General features: G+C 46.5%; 1 protein-coding gene across 1 annotated transcript in view; it reads left to right on the top strand.

Moving 5' to 3' along the window:
- Positions 1-928: 928 nt before the first annotated feature.
- The window catches only part of KIF3B (kinesin family member 3B), a 105,689-nt gene continuing 83,397 nt past the window's right edge, over positions 929-23,220 (top strand). The window contains exon 1 of the mRNA XM_086932671.1: positions 929-1,304. The gene's annotated coding sequence lies outside the window, so the exon portion shown is untranslated. The remainder of the gene's footprint in view (positions 1,305-23,220) is intronic.

The following is a 23,220-nucleotide window of genomic DNA, read 5'->3' as shown; positions in this document are numbered from 1 at the left end:
CATGGGAATCTCTCCAGGGAATACATGCACGTATCTCTAATAAGTTTACATGAGTCAGGAAGTATGTCCGACAGTGTTTATGACTGAAAGTAGTTAATATTAACATTATGGCAAGGCACGAGTCCATTTCAGCTGCAGGATGGACCTGTCTTTTATTAATTGTGTTCCAAATGTACATCTTTTAAATATTTATACCACGAGGGGCACTGTAATCTCTGTAGAAGGGATGTGTATTTATGAAGTGAGCTGCACCTGGGACTTCTTATTTACCACATGTGGCTAAGCGGTGGAGGAGTGAAAATGAGTGGTAATCGGGTTTCCTCTCTTTAGAACTGTTGTGCCGTTCACGGAAGATACATTAAAGTTTCCAGGTTTTATTCTCGACGAGAAACTCTCTAGTCAGACAGCCCCAAAACAAGTTTTTCACCACTGGACACAACTTTGAATGCAGCACTGAGATTCATTTCGAACACATAAGTTTCCTTGTGTAGATTTCACAAACACCGTGATTGATTCCCCTTCAGAAGACTATACCTCAGTCTCTGGTAACCGGAGAGAGTGCGCAACACGCTTCATGAGGCAAAGAAAGCAACAAGCTGAAGCAACTGAATTTATCGATCACCAAATCGGAATGAGAAGGTGTTTGCTGGGAAACTGCAGGTCCGCGGCAGACTGGTAATTCTGGTCTGGGTCTCTCTTCCTCCTAAAATGAATAAGCTAAGGCTCAAACGTGCAATGCATGTCCGGAAGTACCGTAGCTGTTCTCATTGGCCCGACATCAGGGCCAATGAAAACACTCCTGCAGTGTACCAACAAGCTCTAGGATTGGCTGATGGCTTTCAAGCCAATCCTAGATCGCTTTGTTTGTTCTCCATAGCAACGATTGGAGCAACGGTTGGTGATAGAAAGGCACATGATTGGCCCAACCATTGGTCACCCAACAGCAGGTAAAATCACGGACAAATGGCGTCCGTTAAAGAAACCTTCACGGACAACGGACAGACAGCCGAAATTACGGATTGTCCGTGAAATATACGGACGGTTGGGCACCCTACCGGGGAAGGCGAATTCCCGGGCAGGTAAACGTTTGATGGCAGAAGGTGGTGAAGCGGTGATACAAATAGCTACATAGGCCGTGCGGCAAACAAGCATTTCAGCACCACCTGCAACAATCCCAACTAAAGAATCGCGAGCCATGACCTTGAGCAACACTATGGCTGTGAAAGTAATATCAAAGCTGAACAGTAATTCTTTCAGGCGGCAACAGTAAAAGACTAGAGAATCCGACAGAGTAAGAACTGTGTGTGAGTATTTATTAATGGTGTCTACATGTTTCCCTATAGCCAGTTCAGAGGTTTTCGATATTGTGAGAAAAGAATGGGGTGGAAGTAAAAATGAGTAAATGGCATGTGCGCTGTCTTAACTGTTTACCATTTAAAGTTTCATCATGTGGTTTACAGAGTATTTTGACTTATTTCGTGGACTTGGGGCAGATCAGATATGAGTTATCCAAAACATTACGTGGACCTCTCCATCCAACCACTCTTTTTAATTTGCAAGTGAATTGCTTAACTTTAGTAGAATTTCTCCTCTTTCTGATATACCTTTGTGGACTGTGCAGTTTAATATTGTTCAGCAAACCTGCTAAATCACAATTTCATTTTGATGTTTCTATTGTTATCAGTTCACACTCGGATGACAGTAAGCTCCAATTGTCTTGTTGTGCATGGGCTATCAATCACTCAAACATCAACAGAAATCCTTATTCTGTGGCTCACGATACGGATTTACAAGTGTAAATTCAACCTATTTTTGCGCTTCGTTTTCTAATTTTTATTCCATGCAGATGTCGAAATCTGAGTTTAACAAGAAAAACCTTCAATATGAATTGTAAGTAAACAACAAAGTTATTGATATTTAGATTGACTTGTGATGATTTGGTGTTCACCTGAGGAGCACATCGCGGGTAGCGTTTTGCGTACTGTTTCCCCATAGCTTGTGGCCTTTTGTCAGAGACCCCATAAGTTAGCTTATTTAACAGGGGCGGCTTCTCCATTTGGGCGGAGTGGTGTTGCCACACTGCTTTCTTGCGCTACTAGAAAGCAGAATGGGATACCTGGTTGGCTTTGGGCGGGAGGGTATGCCTGGTTGAGGGAGGGCGGGTCGTGGAGTAAGGGACTCGTTGTGAGCCTTACCGATGCGGTGGTGATGCGTAGATTCTCGGCTTGCGGGCCTGTTGGGGTGCGCAAGATGGCGCCTTGCTGCGATCCGGTTGCAATGCAAGAAGGTTGCGCCCTTGATGCAACGATGCGATGACAGCCTTGCGACGACTCTGTACTTTGGAGTCGCGACAGGCCCTGCGACACGCTTCTCCGGTGATGCGACAGCAGGCAGCTTCGATGAACACACGCTTCCAGGGAGATGCGGCGAAGGCTCGCTTATCCGGCGATGCGACGATTTCAGCTGCGGCGGCGACACACTTCGTCTCGATGCGTCGCGCTTCCAACTCCCAGCGGCACGCAAGTGTCTGGAGTCGGAATTCACAGCAAGGAAATTGAGGAGGGAGCTGGGGGTGAAGTCTTTTGTCCCTGAGACTTCAGCAGGAGGCAAGCACAGTTCAAGCCTTTGGAGAATATTCTGTAGATGAAAGTCCTTATAAAGTTCCTTCTCCTTTCCCTTGGCAATAAAGCAACCACTGCAGGCCAACCCAGCAAACAGCATACTGGCAGAGGGGAAGTCCAAACTCCTGCAGCTTCCCTGGTTCTTCTCTTTGCCAGAAAGGTTTCTTGTTCCAGAAGTGATATAATTTCTTGGGATCAGGGTCCCAATATTTATACCCCAAAATCCTTTGTTTTCTGAAGGCAGAGAGTCCTCTGCCTGGTCCAAACCAGTTCCTGAGCACTTTGTTTACATGACTCTCTTCTTCCTTTCACTGTGCAGGGCAGAGACATCAGCTGCCCCAAAGGAGGTGGAGTCGGCACAGGGGAGGGAAGATACAGCTCTGGAGCACTCTGTTGACATAATTCCTCCTCTCCTTTCACAGTGCAGGGCAGAGACATCAGACAAACCACAGGGTGTGGAGCCAGCATTGTAGAGGAAAGGCAGAGCCCTATTCTGGTCCCAGGTGCAACTCCTCCCTCCCATCTAGATGCAGCTCACTCTATTCACTACCGGGCTGCCCCAGCCTGTCTCCTGGGATCCCCCAGCCCTGTCACTCACAAACCCAGACAAGAAATACACAACCCAGCAGCGGCAGGCTCAAATGGTCAGGCAAGCAAACACCTGCTTTCTAAAAGTGGTATTTGCAAATACAGAATTTTAAAATAAACTTTACTAACAGATGTATTTTATTATTCTGAGTTCAGGCATACTAAATTCGAATTTCTACCATGTTCCCTGAGTCGGTTAGGATTATAAGAATGTAATAATCTAACTGCCTATTCTGGCCTATGAGAACAGATAGCCTTCAATAGTGAAACACGAAAATGGCTGTAATTCACTATTAGAACATGCTACACAAATCAGAGCATGTCCTACCTTATACTTACAATGCACCCGGCCCTTGGGCCTACCATAGGGGTGTCTAATATGAAGCAAAGGGAAGGTTTATAGTCTGGCAAGTGGGTGCACTTGGCCAAGTCGACATGGCAGTGCTAGACTGCACACAGGCCTTGCAATGGCAGGCCTTAGACCCACTTTACAAGCTGCTTCTGTGTGTGGCACAACCAGTACTGCAAGCCCACCAACCGCATTTGGTGGGCTTGCAGTACTGGGCACACATGGTGCACTGTACTAGGGGCTGACAGATAAATCAAATAACCCCGTCATGGAAAAACCAATTAGTACATCAATTTAACATAGGGAGCACTTGCACTGTGGTACTGATTAGCAGTGGCACAGTGCCCAAAGCATAAATCCAGCAAAAGCACATCAAAACAGAGGAGGCAATCCGTCAAATGGAAGGGAGACTCACGCCAATGATGCCAGGCACTTACAATAGTAAAAAAAAATGCTGAAACGTGCTCGATCCTGCCCATATTACAACAAGCCGCGCCAGAAACTAAAAAGAGAAATGAAAGGCGTGTCAGCTATTGTTGAAGGCAAACGCTGCACTACGGAAAAAAAGTGCTTAGCAGCTAATTAAGAGACATTGTCTGCCGCCGCAAGTAAACAATCCAATCCCGGTGGGCGGGGCAAAATGCAGACAGGGTGGCAACCAGGAGGGACTAAAAAACCTCAGTTTCAATTATCACACTACATTCTACATAATCCATGAGGGGCACCAACCAAAAATGCAGTCGAAGCAGAGACATGAATTCTGGAACTGTATTGATTCCAAGAAACCCACGCATGGTGAGGGCAGCGCATGCGTGCTGCTAACGTCATGCGAGACCTAAAAATGAATAAAAGTGCTGAGATGCCTGTAGAGCCCTCGGTAAACTGGCACTGTCCGGGGAATCCGGGACATTTGGTTACACTAATCATTAGAGAAAAGAGATGATGTAGGTGGGGATAAAGGTGAACTTAAGTCTAGAAAGTTAGTGTGTGTGCTTGTGAATCTGCAGTATTACGAACTCTGGTCCTTTGTTGAGATTTACCTGAATCTGCAGCTTGTCAGCAACAGTGTAAGTCTCCGGCCATGAAGTGCAACATAGACCTTGGTGGTGTGCAAGTATCACAAAACGTAAATTTTTTTCTGGATATTGAAGGAAGTGAAGATGCTGAAAGGGAACTGAAGCAGCAACCAATTTTTAGCGTTGAGTTTGATGTGTAATAACAGTGGGCGTCGTTTGTGGGGTCTGTTTTAATTCCTGGTATTTAATATACCCCCCACCCCCCCCCACCCCCCCCCCCCACTGCTTAGGGCAACTGAATATTTTCAGAAATGGCCATGTATGAAGCCTAAGTTGTCTCCTACTTTTTGTATTTTCTTAGCTAGAATTAATTAGAATTAGAAAGATGTTCTTCTCTTTACAAATACCTGAACTTATAATGTGCAGCTTGTAAACGAGTTGGGTTAATCTTTATTTTATTTATTTTTTGAGAGCCTTTAGGTGGTAACCTGAAAGGAGATAAGCTCCTGAACTATATATCTGCAATGTGGTTTTAGTTAATACTAGCTTACCCGTTGCGCGTTGCTGCGATCTCAGAAGAAAGGAAATTTAAGGAAACTTGTGATAACATTTGTACTGATTGAGACCTTTCTCAAATGTAAGATGTATGGTGTCGAAGAAATACATGTTATTGCACCCATCTAATTGGATGATGATCCTACAGAAGAGGACTCTTAGTATGAGCCTCCAGAAAGTTTATCCTGCGTGTAATTTGGGAAATAAACAATTAGAGTATTCACGAAGTGATATAAGTGTTATGGCTTGTATAGGTGTCCATTTAGCGGATTCATTTATTTGTTAAAGACCTAGTTTAAACACAAGGAAGACAAAGAAATGATAAAGAATGGGGAAAAAACAATAGCAAGGTAAAATATTGGCCTACCATCCCTAGCACTGAATTACCCTCTTATTAGGCTGATGTGCACTTGTGGTCAGCCAAAAGGCTGTCACTCACTACACAAGAAAGCCAATTACTGAAGTAGGGATGCCCTCATGTTGTGTACTGTGGTGGGCCGAAGCAGACCTTGAATGACAGTTGAACAAAGCCCCTCTATGTTTATTTGTTGGGCTTGGCTCAGCAACCGGAAAGCATAATCGTTTCTCTGTTGGCAGCAGCCATAGTTTGCTGTCTGGGTCTAGAAGACTGGTACCGGGAGCACTGAGGGCCTCCCAGAAGAGCTTTACAGTGCATGGAATCATACCTCCCACACAATTTACGGTGTGGTGGTTTGATTCCAACATGTTTGATACCAAACACAACCGGGTTAGTTCAAGCCAGTTTAGAGATGGTCTTTGTGTAATGACGCATGGCCACTCTGTATCGTAATAGCTGATGTACTTGCAACCGGCGAGAATAGACTCTGAAAGTTGTAGGGTTGCATTGCTCATGCAGGGGCACCCTCACACTTAGAACCGAGCACCCTGCCTTCAGGATTGAAAGGCCTGCCTTGGGGGTGACTTATAGATTTAAACTGCAGTGACCTCAGATATAAGAAACTTAAATCTGTTGTAAGTGGTGGTAGCACCAGCTTACACAGGCTGCAATGGCAGTCCTGTAGTCACAGTTTGAGTGGTCTCTCAAGGGTGGCTTAGTACATGCTGCAGCCCATGGAAGGCCCCTGGTGTACCTATGCCCTGGGTACCTCAGTACCATATACTAGGGACTTATAAGGGTACACCAGTAGCCAATCTGGGATGTACCCAAGTACTCACCATAACCAATTTAAGGGAGAAAGCACAGAGACAGGGGTCCTTATTAGCATTATCCCAGTCAGGCTAGTCAGAAACAGCAGAATACCAGGCAAAGTGGGGGGTAACCATAAAAGCAGATCCTACTTTCCTACAACTGGGATTAAGTAATCCAAATTCTTCCATGAGAGGTGGCAGTGTTTTTCATGTTTTTGTTTGTGGCCAGGTCCTTTAGCATGGTTACCTCCTGTTTGTTGCATCCAGCAAACCCAGCAGAGCTGCCATCCGTGGTAGCAATGTGAATTCCACAGCGGAGTTTGGTGCATCACTTTCTTAGCCTACCCGAGGGAGTCATACACCACCCTAAACACTCTTATGTGGATGGTGACATGCCAGGTAGAAGCCGTCCCACACAAAAACAGGGTATATGGAAGCAGCAGGTGCCCTCATATACCCTGTGTTTGGCACTGTATGATGAGTCCCTCTTGGTGTAAAAAATGCAATCATTAATCACCGCAAGGGAAATGCATGGTAATGTGAGAAAAAAAACACCTTACCAAGTCCCGGATCGGAGGGTGTCATGCAACATGCTCTCTCTTCGCCTCTGGTTACTTCAGAAAAAGGAAGTAAGTTAGGTACCTAGAGAACTAATCTGTTACTTTGTGGAGAATATTTTGAAGGACAAAGCACTCTAGGGAAAGTGATTATTTTGACTCATTACCAAGATTCAACATGTCCATCATTACCACCAGAAGGCCCTCGCACATGCCTGTACCTGAAATTAGCACTCCTATTCCACCCTGTGCAAGCCTCAATTGCTAGTGCTCCTCTCAGTCGCCCAACTCCCCTCCATTGCCCTCTGAATATATACTGGACTTTGTGCTGTTGACTCTTAGCTCGGCAAACAATCCAAACGTATTCAATAACTGCATTACACTTCATCCATTTCTCTCTGGGTCAACAAGATATCGGAGGTAGTCTGCATATAGCAATACTTGTCTTCCTCCCTGGGTCATATCTAAAGCTTGTAATACCAATGTTGGACCTAATCATTTCTGCCAGCACCTTAATTGCCATAACAAATAAAAGCAGTGATGGGCAACTGCCATGTACAGAAAAAACAACTATTTAGGGAGGGTCAAGGGGAATATATTTAAAGACCATCTAAGCTCCGAGATCCCCCCATTAGAACTATACAGAACAAAAGAAGAACTAGAAGGTCTGAATGCAAAAAAGCTAAGTCCTCAGGGTCCTCAATGAAAACTACGCACTTGGATTGCACTGAACCAGACCAGAGTGGTCAATAGACACTAGGTGTAAAGTAGAGATCCTATCAGCCCACCCTCTTGGCGGAGCCTCGTCATGTAGGACATCTAGAACCAAGTTGGTGTATCCATGCCCAGATGAATTGGCTAGATATCACGCAATTATGATCTGCAAGATGAAAGTGTCCATGCCACTGGCGGTGCTGGTACAGTGCAGTGCAGTGAAAAAAGTGAGTGAGTGATTATAAAATGACGGTCAAGGCAAAAAAGCAAAAGTAATAGTTGCCGGGTGAGGTGAGGCTCGACTCCCACACATTGCTGGGACTGCATCCTCTATCATCACATGGTCCAAGAGGATACGGTAGGATGGTCCAATTGACCACATTGTATCTCTAACAGACTGATTTTGGTTTGTCATTTCACTTTGTTTTGCACTATTACTAGAGTGTATCTTTGCAGTAGCAATTTTCATACTAGTGGCCCTGAAGAATGCCGGTGTAGTTTCACCTGATGGCAGAAACATGTTGGCCTTATCAACCACACAGCAAAGTAGACAGTGATTTTTTTCACACTGTTATGCACCTTCTTTTAATCTGACGTCCAGGTGAATAATAATAAAGGGATTTTGCTTTTTTGCCTTGACCGTCATTTTATAATCACTCACTCACTTTTTTCACTGCACTGCACTGTACCAGCACCGCCAGTGGCATGGACACTTTCATCTTGCGGATCATAATTGCGTGATATCTAGCCAATTCATCTGGGCATGGATACACCAACTTGGTTCTAGATGTCCTACATGACGAGGCTCCGCCAAGAGGGTGGGCTGATAGGATCTCTACTTTACACCTAGTGTCTATTGACCACTCTGGTCTGGTTCAGTGCAATCCAAGTGCGTAGTTTTCATTGAGGACCCTGAGGACTTAGCTTTTTTGCATTCAGACCTTCTAGTTCTTCTTTTGTTCTGTATGCAACTGCCATGTACCCCACACTATTGTGAAGTAGTTATTTATGCGCACCTTCGCTTCGTATATTGTAACTGGGTGGAGGCGAAAAAGATTGGGCTCAGATTCTGTTGCTCAGGAGCACGAACATATAGCTCCAGTGACATTATTAAAAGATTTTTTTGAAATCGCTATGAAGAATTTCTAGTAGAACTTGTAGTCTCTCTGCCAAGGCCAGAGCATTAAGATGACCGATTTTGTGCCTCTACGACCTGGTCTTGAAGTAGGAACATGCTAGTTTGCGCCATCGGGAAATTGGCCAGTCTTTTTGTGAGTACTTTAACCTGTGTTAAGAGGGTAGATTGGATCTTCCACCCAAGAAGGCTGCTGCGTGAAGCTGAAGTTGTCCTCGACAGGACCCCACAAGATACACTTTGAGGAGCGATGAGGAAGATCTGACACCTTCCCAATGGCCTGAGAAGGCGGGGGTAAAGTGTGAGAACCATGAAGCCCTGAGTCGGCAACGATTCAGCTAGCGAAATGCCAGAGTGCTGGGACTCTTTGGGCCGCCTCCAGCACTGCGGTCCGATGAGGTACAAAAAGCACTAAACTGTGGGGGGCCTAACTCTGCCAACACAGTCAACAGAAAAAGGAGGCTGCAAGAAGGGTGACTGATGTCTCTTGCAGTCAATCTGTTGAATTGTGCCTAGGGGGATCATTAGCTGGAAATAGCACTGACCCGGCCAAGCTTGAGAACCGAAGACGACCGGGGCAGTGCTCCAGGGCCCTGCTTAGTGCAGCACAATGGCACTGCCAGGCGAGGACTAAGAAACAGAGCAATAGGCAAGTATCCTCCCAGCTTTGGTGGAACCAGATCAAGTGGGTTTTGCGAGACAGAATGGTGACAAGCATTTGATAGCGTGAACTGAGAGTTTTGAAGGCTTTTCTATCTAAAATAGACCTAGGTGGGAGAACAAAGAACTGGATAGCTGCAAACTACAAAACTTCACTCGAGTTGGGGTAAATGGGGCATCAAAAGAGAAACTGCAGCTGTACAGAGAAACAAGTCCTCTTTGCCTTAGTTGTCGAACCTTTGGCACACATCAGAACATATACATATTAAGTTCAAAAGGGCTCAATACTAATTCGTTTCTGCAGTTGTATGTTATGGTCTTTATTATAGAACGAGAATCATCCCCTCCTGCAGCAGTGTGACAGTTTAACCATTCTGTGGTTGAAAGGTTGGTTAAAGAGACTGAAGAGCACTAGCTGCATATGCACTAGGGGGATTCACCCTTTGGGATATTCTATGGCTTGGGAAAGATTCTACACCTAGAATCTATACCACTTGGTAAGGCCTTGCTGGAGATATGAAACAAACTGGCAATTAAGACTTACTGTACTAAATTTGAAGCCCCTTTCCCCTGTATACACTATAGACCACAATTCTTACCATAGAGAGGAAAAAGGTTCTGGGTGAATGTCTGTTAGGTGACATGGAAAAGGAGTATGAAAAAAGAGAAGGTTCTACCAGAAGCACAGTGGAGGGCTTTGCTGTTGCACACATTGGCGGTCAAACAAGTGACACATGATATTCAGGGAACAAGTAAGATGTTTGACAAAATATGGACCCATTAATACATAACCTAAGGATAATGGAGCATTTACAAAACTGAACAAACCCTCCAGGACTATGGCTTTACAAATGATTGCAATTGACTAAAATTTAAGGGGGCGGGGGGTCAATAAAATAGATCATTAGAATGCAGAGTAAAAAGTATTAAAGTTTATGGACTGCAAGGAAATGATGCATGGGTGTTTCAGAAATGGGAGTTGAGAGGGTGGGGGGAAGAGAAGTTTCATGTCATCATTTGCTATTCGTTTCTTTAGGGACAATTTTGAAGCATGAAGAGATGCCCTCTGGATAGAATGAATAGTGTGATGTAATACATCCACAAGGACCATTCAGATGATCAGAGTACCTATTTTTAGGAGACGAAAAATGACCGGTTTGTAATTTGTGTTGCGTAAAATCAATAAAATGTTAACAATAAAGAAGAACGCTCGTCCTATGAGTTGCAGCAGTCAAGCAACTGAAAAGCTTTGGATATAAAAGTAATGATGGCTTCGCTGATAACCACTCTGCAGCAGTCATGTCTCCTTAGATTCCGCATACATTGCCAATAAACATGGAGCCAGTAAGTGCACATTAGATTTTAAACCAAGTCTAACAGAAGACTATTCAGTCTAGGTATCTTACCAGATTGAATTTCTCTGATCACCACCATCATTTCATAGTTCACAATCTTGTGGTTCTGTGAGGGTCGTTTCATATCAAATATCACAAATTGTGTACGCCGGGAGGCATGTAATAAAGTATCTTAAGGCTCCCGCTTCCAGTTCATGACCCCTACTATACTGACATTCATAATACTTGGAGAATTCCCCTGCTATCGCCTCAGGAGCCACAGCTGATCACTTTTTGTCTCTTTTGATACTGACTACTGAGAGCAGTTGCCTCCCTCCTATAGCCAATCCAGAAGTCCACTTTCTTTATGCCCATTTGCTTGGAGCCTACTTTGAGATGCGAGTCTAGCTTTCTGAGCATCGCCCAACAGCAGTTGACGATATCTCCTAAACAATTAAATTTGTGGTCTTTGTCCTATATTGCCCTTCAATCAGTAGATTTGTTGAGCGCTACTTGTCATCCGGGAAAGTATTCAGGCGCTGTCAGGGTCCAGGTGATAATCCAAATAGGCAGGTCTTCAGGGACGTTTGGAACACTGAAAGAGGTGGGCAGGTTGTTAGATGAAAGGGTAACTCATTCCATGTCTTCGCTGCTAAGTAGGATAAGGAGCGATCTTCGCATCTGCTACGTCTGACGCGGGGTGAGGAGTCGGAGAAAGGAATGCAGAGAAGAGGTGTCGGGTGGGCAGATGTAAGTTCAGGCAGTGATTCAAGTAGGCATTCTTGCAGTTGCATAGGTGCCTTGTATGCACGGGACAGGAGCTTGAACTGGCATCCTTTGTGTACAGGGAGCCAGTGGTGTTCCCTGAGGTAGGAGGTGATGTGGGTTTGTCTAGGGAGATCCAAGACCAGTATGGCTGCAGCTTTCGATATGGTCTGTAGTCGTTGGAAGAGGTGAGCTGCGATCCCTGCATAGAGCGTTGCGGTAGTCCAGTCCTCTGTAGAGGAAGGGCCTGGGGGGTGGTGTATCTCGAGCTTTGGGCTACCCTTTTGAATATCTTATGAAGCATATGGAGGGTGAAGAAGCAGTAGGAGACTGAGTTGACCTGAGACATCATGTTTAACTTGTTGATCAGAATGATGCCTAGGTTCCTAGTTTGGTCAGTAGGAGTTAGTCTGAGTTCTGAGGGCCACCAGGATGTGTCCCATGGGGAGCTTTTTGTTTCTGAAAATTCAAAAGTCCAGATTTCCAATTCTATCCAGACCATTTCAGTCTGCCTCTCTATCCAATGTTTTGCACTGTATCCAATGATCCCAACCCTCACTTCTGACTTGAAAGCCTCAAACATTGTCATCAGAGAGTCCAAGGGTCCCACACAGAGCTGAAAATACTGTTTTATTTCCTCCCTCGATATGACCCTGATCTCCGTATTTAGCGACCACCAAGCAGTGTACCTCTAAATCCTCACAAGCTGGCACACCATTGTTGATTGTGGTCTTGCCTGGTGCATCCTTTGAGAACTCCAACCACACCCGACATCAATTTGTGACCCCGTAACGCTAAGTATTTCAGTCAATGGTATTAGAAGTAGTCAATACAAGAGAATGACCTAAGCTTTCAGGGAAGAATATATATTCCCGTTCCAGCAGGGGATGCAGGCACCTTACATCACAAAGATCATATGGAGGGTGGTATCCTCCTACCCTGGAATGTCCCGGCTTAATCGTTGGACGTTCTGCTACGACTCTACATACAAGGGACGCGCTATGCATTGCCGCCCACTTGACCGTGTAAGAATTCAGGCGGTTTGATTTACTAGTGCATCGGTAGGAAGAAGTCTGCTCGAGAATTGTGCCACGCCCAGCAGACCGTGAGGTGTTGCTACCTGGGATACCTTTTGAGAGGGGGAAAGTGGATCCTTTATATTGTGAGGTGATTCTTCCATCAAATTAAAGCCGGACCGACGGTTCTGCAACTTCCACTTCTGACTTGAGTCTTGTACATCTCGCTGTGAAGTTTTCTGCCCCCTTGTTTATCATCCACGCAACTTCCGGTGTGTGGATAGGGATATTGTTTATAGGACTGAATATTGTGACATGAAGCGGCAGCCCTGAGTCTAGCTTTCTAGGTACAATCTTGTGGATTCCTTGATGTATATTTTGAACCTATGGATATGTTTTGAAAAGTCACAGAAGAGACTATGTTATTGTTTGCGCCCTGACGAAGGATTGGTGAATATCGGTCCTGTTCCGAAACGCGCGTCGGTGCTTTTCCTTTTTCGTTTTGTTCTGTTTCACCTGTGTATGTTTATTCCTTATGGTGTACATTTTTGTAAATTGTTTGTACTTTCTGTATATATTGTTGATTGGTATGATTGAGGATGGCTTGTATGGGTGTGATTGGTGGTTACTTTGAAGGTGTGAGGGGGTATGTGTCGCATATATTCTGATATGTAAATAGATTTTGTATATACATGTGTACCGTTACTACTGTTGGATCTACAAATGAAAATTTCAGAAAATATAAATAAATAGATATGTGTTTTTCAAATAAATACTTTCTGTGTGGGACTACAATGATTTTTTTTATGGATTAGAGTGTTTGCCATTAAATAGATCTAGTCTTGGGGGGGTCCTCTTGTTCTTGATTACAGTACTTTCCCTGCCTCCTTCCCCTAACACTTATTTTCAGGGACCCTCGTGTGTGTTTGACTATCCTCCTACTCCATGACTTCCCAGGCTCCACACTGGAACCCCATAAGGGTATACTACACGCCACAGCATATTTCATCTAGAGCCTTAAGAAATTTGATCACATCCCACCCATCCTGTTGGAACTTCATTGGCTCCACTTGCCGTCCCACACTATCTTTAACCCCTCCCATGCTGATGACGAGCTCAGCTCGTCATCAGCCACGGTGGTCGTGTGCGGATGACGAACTGAGCTCGTCATGTAACGCGACTTTTGGAAAAAAGCCGCGTAGCGCAAAAATAACCGCTGCAGCGATGCGGTTAAAACCAGTTGCATCATTTGCAAAGCAATGACAACCAGTTTCCCCCACTGATCTTGTACACCATCTCAGGTGATTCTTGGCACCCTGGCAACAAGGACACCATTAGTCTGCAGAATAAGACTATAGAACAGACAAGACAGCAGGTCTTTTCCACCTATGCTCCCAGAATCTAGAGCAACCTCCTCTTGCCCATTGCAATTTCCCCAACACTGCTCCAATTTAGGAAACCTTTGAATATGCATGTGTAGTGTAGTTCCTATATTCCCAATAGGCTCTGCGCTTTGGAATAACATAAACAACAGTGTAGACGTAGGACTGAGGTCGACTAGGTCTCTATTGAATGTTAGACTTAATTATGAATGCCAGCTAGCTCAGAGGTCACTAGAAACTTTCTCGAGTAAACAAGAAGGTGCTAACTTTCTTGAATAGACAAGAAGGGATTAGTTTCTGACAACCGCATAAACATGACAACTTTGCTCCCCTAGAACAAGGAGTAGATCTCCAGAGTCGCGGAAACAATAGATAGCTATTTCACTCAGTCAATCGTGCATGCTTAGTTTCACCAGGAGTGCAGAGAAATAGAGAGACGGGCGTTTTCAATAAAAGTGGTTATTTATTGAGCAGTTTTCTTTCTCATGCAAGAGAAGTGAATTGCCACAATTGCAATACTTGTCATAAAGTAAAGTGCGTACAGTAAAATGAGTATTATGAAATAATACTGTAAAAGCATTTATATGGTTTCTAAGCCATAAGATACTTAAAATGGATAAAATACATACAATGATAAAATAATGACTAAACGTACTCAACTGGTGTTTCTAAGATACGCCTACCCTGGTGTACCTAACCTAAGCCTAGTACAGGGAAGGAGTAGATGAGTTATAGTTTTTGCCAAGAATCTGAATCAAGAACTCTGTAAGGGTCCAATCAGCTCCGTACCTTGGTTATAGAATGAAGGAGGTCTTGTATCTCTTTCTCAGGACTCGAACTCCCAGCAACCTGCAAGGGTGACAGGGAAACACTGGAGCTGGATTTCTCGGCAGGAGAAAAGACAGCGTCTCTCTGTGCGTCAGTGGGAGGGTCGGCTTCCTTCGGCACTCGCATCAGCAGGGCGTCGGGCAAGTAGATACCCGATCTGCTCCAAACCACCGTGTGTTGCTTAAGGCAGATGCTGGTATATTTATACCTGGAAGGTGCCGAGCTTGACGTAAGGTTGGACATAAGACGTCACTAAGAACTCGCAGTTCTTTCAGGACTCCAGGAGTTCTAGGACAAATCAATACAGAAGCAGTGGGAATTCCCAGGCTGCTGGAGGCTTGGTTTGCTTAAGAACACGTTGTGCTTTCTAGGAGTCAATGGGAGTAGCCTTGCCGTATTTGGACTGCATTGGCTATGTCTTAATATGGGTACGATTCTTATGCCCATATAAGGATATGATTTGATATAACCACATTGAAATCGGGAATATTTACTAGAGTCCTAGAATCATCTAATACACATGTCCTTTGAAGAACACTACATGACAATGCATAATAGTCCACAACCAGATGACAATGCATAACAGTCCACAACCAGGTATCTCTTGTATCGGGTATTGACTGTAAGCTTGACTTTGACTTTGTACATCATTGCACTACATTTTGACAAGGGTCACAATATAGAAATACCACATCCATATTCTTGTCAATGTTGAGGTCTCAAAACGAGATTGGCTATTCGCCCTCGTACCCTTCTGGCCATCTCTGTCTTACCTCCTGTCCATCACACATTGTTATCCACCAACCGTCATGAGTCCCAGTTGGGGCTTTAACTTGAAGGACCCAATTTGATGCAGAAATGTATTGGCCAGTGGTAGTGAGGCTGTGACATTTAAGCTTGTCACTATGGATACCCTCACCGACCAAGAGACCACCATGTGCCACGTCTTGTTCACCTTAAACCTGATTTGTTTTCTAATAAGTGTCGCTGCTCCCCTGGTCCCTGCATGGCGACCCAGCCCAAATCTGCATCTGCCAAGGAATGCCTGGTAAACTGGTCTCTTAAAGCGGAAGGTCTAAACATATCTCTTTATAGTCTGTAGCACAGCCTCCCACCTTGATTGTGTTTAGGCCCATTGACATTCAGTATTTAGGAGTAGGATCCCCTCCTCGTCTGTTGTGGAGCATTGTGGCGAGTTTAAGTGTCTTATCAATACACAGATTACCATGGATACTATCTGTGACAGAGAACTAGAGGCTGAGCTGGCCTCCAATCACAACCGTTAAACACAACTGAGCCACCCGAGAAACTATTTAAACCACAAAACAACAGTCTTGTTCTTCTGATGAAGAAGATGGAGCTTTAACATCCCACAAGATGGCTAGATCTCAGGACAGATCCTCATGTGAGGGGGAAAACATTTTACATTTTCCCAGGAAAGGGCTTCAAGTAAGGAGAAGACTGCCAAACATTCTTCTAAACTGGAGTTGTCAATACCCTCTACACCTGTAAGTAAGGATAAAGATTGCCCCAGAGCTTCATCTTCTGATCCAGTAAGTGAAAAATCCCTGAAGAAGCCATAGTCGACGTCCATCTCTCTCTCGTCTATGACGATTTGTGTGATATTTTCAACGGCTACAATTACGACAAAGGCAAATCCGTCTCCTATCATCTCTACGAGAGTCTCCATCTCGACGAAAGCATTATCGTCGTTGCAGACTGTCGACCCTTCTCTGTTGACTACCATTACGTCAACTAAGACACCATCCACGATGACACAGTCGACGAAGATACAGTCGACAAAGGAAGTTCCCTTACCTACGGTTTCTGCACCATCGATGCCCCCGTCGTCCAGAATTACTCAGGTTACTAGAGTGGGAGACGCTCGTGATTGCCGAAGACCTGACCTGCTCTGGAACTGCGTGGCCCAGAAGGCAGCAGGGCCACCTGAGGACAGCTTGCCCCTCCCCCTAGCCACTGGGGGCTACAAAGAGCTCTCGCGTCTCCTGCTCCGCCGGAGACTCTCGTGATTGCCGAGGACCTGACCTGCTCTGGAACTGCGTGGCCCAGAAGGCAGCTGGCCCACCTGAGGACAGCTTGCCCTTCTCCTAACCACCGTAAAGACATAAGCGTCTGGTCCCTCCCGCTGCGCGAGCCAGGCGCCGGGCTGAGCCCGGGCCAAGGGCGGGCACGTTTGAGGCCGGAGTGGGCTGGGCCTACCCCCTAACGTCTTGTCTGGGACACTGGTATTTTATCATCAAGCGGTAAGACCCAACGCCTGGATCCAAGCCATGTGAAACCAGAGGCCCTTAACTTGTGTAAATTGTCGAAATCATTGCAATGGCGAGCGGTGGTGCCAAGGAAAAGAAGGGCACGGGGGGGGTGGGCACGATGGCAACATTGCCTTCCTTCATCTCAAGAGCCTCGAATGTGATCGCTCAAGAGATCGCCGTTACAGAATGACGGCTATCTTTTGGTCCGGCTCCAACTAAGTGCCCAACGGAGGGTGGGTCCATGCTGGATCACTCGCCTCCCCAGGGCTTTACTACTAGTAATGACGTTCCGCCTTTGTTGGATAATTCCACGTTACCTGCAGTGGTGGACTCTGTGTCAGAGAATAGGGCACAGGACCAGTTGTCCCGTGCCATAACCAGGTCCAAGACTGCCCCTTCCAAGTGCAGAAAGGAACCCTCAAAAGACAAACCACCCCAAAAATAAGAAGCGGGAAGGGGGCCTCCTACAGAAAAACTGCCCAAGTAGAGCAAAGACAACAAGATTGGACGAGGATGGACTGAAAACCTTGGAACAGTATAAGGAGACGGAGATTGTGTCACCTACATTGGCTCCGAATGTCCCTAATATACCAGAGGTCCCTGTGGTCACCCTGAACAATGCTTTTTGGGACAAAGTGGGGGCTATGATCGCTGATTGTTTATCACCTTTAATCAATAGATTGGCAGCTATTGAAGCAAACCTGTAGCTGACCCTATTGGGGATGGCAATCCTATGTCCACCGTATTAGATAATGCAGGTCTACCTGAGGAGGCAAACGAGGAGCCACCCAAGAGAAGGGATATAGGAACAAAAGAAGAGACAATAACATTTCTATCCTGGAATCTGGCAGGACTGTCTAACAAACTGACCTGCCCAGAATGGGGCTCTTTTGTGGATGAAAATGACGTGTGCCTCTTCCAAGAGACCTGGGCTCGTACGGAGCATCTCAGGGTAGGCTTTGCTTCTTTCTATGTCCCGGCAGTCTGGAGAGGGAGAGGTCATCCGTCAGGAGGACTCGCAATTTGGGTTGGATCCCATTTGGTCTGCAATGCTAAGGCACCAAACACCTTTTCTAAAGACATCCAATGTGTGGTCCTTGTTTGGCCCAATGCCTTTAAATTAGCATTGATTAATGTGTACTCGCGCCCTGTTAGCATAGCTAAAGAGTCCAGCACTATTGACGACCTCTCCTCTTTTATTTCAATAATCCCGAGTGATACCCACATATTGATGGGGGTGATTTGAATTGCCATTTTGAGCCCCTAGAGGGCCTTAATGAAGGAGCCTTAATGGCAGAGGATGACCATTGGTCAATTCCCTTGACCCGCCCCCGCCCCCACGGCATGGTCCCCATTAGCCATACAGTTCATGGCACTAACCATCACTCACTCCCTACGTGCATGTAATGGCCGTACCCCCTCTGACATCACAGCCAAATGTACATTTAATAAACCGGGACAAATGTCCCATCTTGATTACATCTTGCTGAAAACCAGGCTTTTGCCAGAGGTAATAGATTTCACGGTATTGACAAGAATGGACAGCGATCACAATGCTCTAATTCTAGAAATAGGCCTGCCCGAGACCGGCAGGAGCGGTGCTCTACCCCTGGGGGATATCGCTAATGATCTTACCCTGTCTAATAACAGGCGTAGAGTTAGATGGTCCAAACTTATGGAACATCCAGAACAAATAGCAAAATTGTATAACTTGGAAATTCCCTCTTAGATGGAGGTTGCAGCGCTAGTTAACCAACCTTCCCCCTCTGATTTTATAACACAGTTGGAGGTTCTCCACGTGGGCCTAGTATCTAACTTGGTAGAGGTATTGAACTCTAGGGTGTCTAAGAAGGGAACCATGGCCCCTTGCTGCTCCAGGTACACTTCAGTGTGTAGGAAGGCCAAATCAGAGCTATTACTGGCCCTTAAAGATAATAACAGAACCGCAATAAAAGACAGGAGGGCTTATTATAAATGGATAACCAAGTGTGCCAATGAAGAGTGGGACCATGAAAAGTGTTCCAGTCTATCTTCTGCACTAGACACCAAAGATTTTCAGAAATTCTGGTCTATAATCAATACCGGCTCTGGTGAACCGAAAATTGCTATAGAACCTAATATAGCAGCAGCAGAAGTATGGGAAGGCCATTTTCGGGCTTTGTATTTTAGCGAGGCCCGCCCTGACGATTCTGCTAACTTACCAACTTATAGCTTACATACCACCCAGCCAGAGGAGAGCGAGGTTACGGTGGCCGAAGTGTGTGCTGCTATTAATAAACTCATCACCAGTAAAGCACCAGGCCTGGACAAACTTCCGGGTGACCTTTTTAAGCAAGAGCCCAAAATTTGGGGTCCATATCTCCAGATCCTTTTTAACACCATCTTGAGCGGTATGGCTATCCCTAGTACTTGGCTGGGAGCAGAGATAGTCCCTATCTTCAAGAAGGGCTCACCTCTACTCCCATCTAACTATAGACCCATAAGCCTTATTGATGTCCCTCAGAAGACCTTTGCGGGACTCATCTTGGATCGGGTACAGGACTAGATGGAGGAGTTTGCAATACTTGGCCCCTATCGGGCAGGGTTTAGGAAGAATACCTCCACTGTGGACCAAATCTTGCGACTAGTACATCTGTATTGGAAGACGGTGCGAATAGAGTGTGGCAGCATCTATATGGTATTCGTTGACCTTCGCTCTGCCTTTGACCTGTGCCTAGGGGGAAACTTTGGAGTGTCCTTCTCTAGCTGGGCATCTCCTTTCTATCCCGATGAGGCTGCATGAGGCTAACTTTGCCCAAGTTAGATGCAGGAAGAGCGGAGTATTGTCATCTAGATTCCCCGTTGACCGGGGGGTAAGGCAGGGTTGTGTGCTTGCACCAACCCTGTTTTGCCTCTATGTAAAAGGGGTAATCGCGCATCTAAATGGAGTCCAGAACAATGATGCGCCTAAGCTAGCCGGCAATAGGGTACCGGCTATTATGTTCACCGATGATACTCTCCTGCTCGCTAAATCCCCATTGGGCATCCAGCGAACATTGGATGGTTTTGTAGAATTCTGTACTGCTCGGGGCTGGAGATCAACTCGCTTAAAACAACATTTATGATCTCCAGTCCGCCTAGAACTACAAGACCGAATCCAATTCTAGGCATAACTAGACTCGAAGGGTGGGCACTCTTGATTATCTGGGGGTCACCATTGAGAGCCTGTCGTGGGATCCCCAGCAAACGAAATCACAACTTAAATTGGCCCAACTCTCGGGTGGAATCCTTGGACTATCCAACATGCCTACGATTAAACCAGTTGGACCCCCGTTGGAGGTTTACAAATCACAAGCTAGGGGTGCTATCATGTATGGAGGCGATTTATGAGGACATTGCAACTGGGCCAAAATCACCAGGGTCGAGAATACATTCTTAAGACTGCTGTTAGCACTCCCCTCCAGTACCCCGCTTCTCCCGCTAAGGCTTGATCTGGGGATTAGGCCAATCGACGAGGAGTTGGCTTTAAAACCACTTAGGTACTGGCGCCGGCTCTGGGTAACACCGGAGCTGCTAAATTACAGACAGGAGCTCAAAGAAATACTTACCTGTACGAGCGCATGGAAGATTACCTTGCTCCCTTTCATAAAGAATGAATTTACAAGGATAGGAGTCCCTGTCTTATGGGCTGGGGCTGTAAAGAGTTTTTGCGTACCATGCTTACGAAGGCATTTTGTGCTGATAACCTTAATGTGGCACTGTGCAGTTCTAAATTCTGATAGATACATCTGCCGTGTGGATTCCTCACCTTGTGAATATCCCCCTTGCGCCAGCAACATTCGGAAATTCTTTTTCGTAGCCTCGCGCCGACGTGGATAGGACGTCACAGAGACACGGCTCCGCTCGCGACTCCGCTGACGTCACCGACGCCTACAATAGGCCCACGCCGGCGTGATGACATCAGTTCCCTTTTTTCCGCGTCGTCGACGCTAACGGTTATCGGGAATCTCTGTAGCCTTCTGGTACATTGTTGCCGTTTTGTTACTTTATTCTGCTTCTCTGTATCCTGTCTCTTCGAAGATGTCATCCAAGAAGACTGGCTTCAAGCCCTGCAGGGAGTGCGGTAAAATGATGTCCATTACCGACCCCCATGAAGACTGCATCTGGTGTTTAAGTTCCGACCATGATGTGGAGGATTGTTCTTCGTGTCGGAAGATGAATCCGAAGGCCCTGAGGGAGAGAGAAGCCAAACTTCTGGTTGCTAAGGTGAAAGCTGGAAAGGAGAAGTCGTCGAGTTCTCGTTCTCGAAGGGCGAGGTCGAAGTCCAGGGCGAGGTCGAGATCTGCTTCTCGAGAGAGGTCGTCTTCGAAGTCGGCGTTGGATCATGTTTCGAAGTCGAAGAAGAAGCACAAGAAGAGGAGACATGAGTCCCGACGTCGCTCTGGTAAGGAGTCGAGGTCGAGGTCACCGAAGAAGGTACGTTGGAAGGTGGTGAGGCCTCGCCATCCGAGTCGCGTGGGCGGTCTCCATCTCCGGCTCCGAATGCTTCACCGGTTCCGAATCCGTCTCCGGCGCCGTCCCCGGCCCGAGAAGAGGAAGAGGCCCCGGAGGATGTGGATTCTGCGCCTGTCGATGAGCCGAATTCGATCCCTCCTCAGGACCGGCCTGATGGTTTTCAGCCGCCCTTTCCTGCTCCAGGCCAGGCCCCTTCAGCGTTTCTCAACGCAATGTATGGTGTCTTCTCAAGGGCGTGGTACCCCTCTGGTGCACCTTCGGGTCCCATGGGTCCTTTGGCTTTCAGCCTGGGAGTTCCTCACTCCTATCCTCCGGCTCCGTTTATGCCTTACATGCCGGCTCTGACGCCGCATTGGCAATTCCCGGCTCCGCCGAAGTCGTCGACGCCGATTCCGGCGTCGCCTGCTCCTGTTCAACCTCGAGGGCATTCTTCTGTGCCGTCGGATTCGATACCGGCGCCGGCCCCGAATCCGTCGAAGCCGCTGGTGGATCCGGCTGCGAGGCGTGTAAAGGAAAGGTCAAGAAGAGAAGCACAACGCCTTTTGGAGGAGCAGAGTTACTTGGGCTCACAGTCTGATGTTGAAGAAGGTGAACTAGAGGAGAGCTGTTTTGAGGAATTGGCGGATTCAGGGACCCTTGATTTCTCTCCAGAGTGGGAGTTGCCCTCAGGCTCAGGTGCTTCCTCTAAGGATATCCAGCCTTACCATCTGGTTATGAGGAAAGCTGCTGAGCTTCTTCAATTGACTCTGCCTACAGTGGAGTTCAAGTCTAATCTCCTCACAGAAGTCTTGCATTCACCAAATTCTGTGGTTGAGCCTTTACTTCCATTCAATGATGCCTTGACTGATCCTATTATGGAATTTTGGAAGAAACCTTTGTCGGCTCCTGCGGTATCAAAGAGTGTTGCAAGGAGGTACAGGGCCGCTCCTGAGGACCCGGCTTTTCTGTCTTCACATCCTTCGCCAGAGAGTCTGGTCATTCAGGCTGCCTGTTCAAAGAAGGGTCTTAGTGCCTTTCCTCAGGTTCCTTGTGAGAAGGAAGCAAAGAAACAGGACCAGGTGGCTAAAAAGACCTTTTCATTGGCTAGTATGGCCTTAAAGTCAACTAATGCCACATGCCTAATGGGGAGGCATGTGCATGCCCTGACTGACTCCTTGCGTATCCTGGCTCCTAAAATTCCTGACGCAAACCGAAAGGATTTTGAGGAGGTGATTTCTGACACTCAGGCGGCAGCCCGCCAGGTAATCCAAAGTGGTCTGGACACTGCTGACTCTGTGGCTCGTATTATGGGCACCGCTGTTGCCACTAGGAGATCAGCCTGGTTGAAGTCATCGGACTTTTCGGCTGATGTTCAGGCGACTCTGCTTGATCTTCCTTTTGATGGCTCAGGACTCTTTGGGAAGAAGGCGGATGCGGCTCTTGAGCGATTCAAGGATTGCAGGACGTGTATTTTCATATTCCCATCCTGAAGTCGCACAGGAAGTATCTCCGTTTCACGGTTGGGTCGCAGCACTACCAGTTTGCGGTCCTTCCGTTTGGTCTTACTACTGCGCCTCGAGTCTTCACCAAGGTGATGGCAGTGGTGGCAGCTCATCTCAGGAGATCGGGGATACCTGTGTTCCCGTATTTGGACGACTGGCTGATCAAAGCGGAGTCGTCAGAGAAGGTGCTCCATCATCTGCAAGAGACAACTCAGTTGTTGTTCAGGTTGGGTTTTTCGATAAATGTACCCAAGTCTCACCTGGTGCCCTCCCAGCGCAACC

This window comes from Lissotriton vulgaris, chromosome 7 (genome assembly GCF_964263255.1).
Source record: "Lissotriton vulgaris chromosome 7, aLisVul1.2, whole genome shotgun sequence".
NCBI lineage: Eukaryota > Metazoa > Chordata > Amphibia > Caudata > Salamandridae > Lissotriton > Lissotriton vulgaris.
The sequence above is the reverse complement of the archived record's forward strand: the minus strand, read 5'-3'. Positions and strand labels throughout refer to the sequence as shown.